The sequence below is a fragment of the Panthera uncia genome (assembly GCF_023721935.1).
Source record: "Panthera uncia isolate 11264 chromosome A3 unlocalized genomic scaffold, Puncia_PCG_1.0 HiC_scaffold_12, whole genome shotgun sequence".
In the NCBI taxonomy this organism is placed as follows: domain Eukaryota; kingdom Metazoa; phylum Chordata; class Mammalia; order Carnivora; family Felidae; genus Panthera; species Panthera uncia.
The window spans coordinates 17,778,196-17,779,094 of NW_026057579.1; positions in this window are offsets into that span (position 1 = coordinate 17,778,196).

An 899-nucleotide genomic window follows, 5' to 3' on the forward strand; every position below is an offset into this window, starting at 1 on the left:
GGAGGAGGAGGAGGAGGAGGAGGAGGAGGAGGAGGAGGAGGAGGAGGGGGAAGAGGCGCGGGAGGAGGCGGGCACAGCGCTCCCCTCGGTGCCCAGGCTCCCGGCGGCGCTGACGCCAGCCGCACTCCCCGCGCGGGGAAGAAAGGCGGTGGCTGGGCAGGAGCGGACCGCGGGCGCTGCTTGGGGGCGCCGAGGCGGCCCTGGCCCTGGCCTTTCTCTACCCCCGCGCACCCCCGAGCCCAGCGCCCTTGGTCTGTTCCATTGGCGCACGTTGCCAAAGATGGTCATTTGCGTTAGAGGACGCGAGTGCGGGTTCCCTCGCTTTCGGGTGACGTGGAGGGAGAGGGATTCCCTCGCCGGCTCCCGAGCGCGCCGCGGCCTCCTCCCTCCACCGCCCGGGGAAGGGGCGCGGGGCGGGGCCCCGGAGAGCGGCCGCTCGGGCCTCGGCGCCGGGTTTTACAAAATAATCACAGCCTGAAGAGCGAGACGGGCGGTTCAGTGAGGCGCCACCGCGAGGCCGGGAGCCGGGCGCGCAGAGCCGCTCTCAGGGAGGGCGCGGCCGCGGTTGTCGGCGCCCTCCGATTCGCCGCCCGGTGCAGCGGGAGCCCTGGGCGCGCGGGGTGCCCGCGCCGCCCTGCGGCCAGGCCTTGGCGGGGCGCGGCGCCGCCCGGCGGGGCCGACCTGCCTATTTTTCCCGGCCTGGCTGGCTGCCCACTGCTTCCTCCCACCCCCAATACGCTTCTTGGTTTTTGTTTGTTTTTTTTTTTTTTTGGGGGGGGGGGGGTTCGGCCCTACAATTAATCCGCTAGGGGTAGCCCTGAAGACAAAAAATTAACCAGTCAGGACATTCCGGCCGCCCTCCGTGCGGGACAATTAGGATGCATCTAATAGTAATCGGG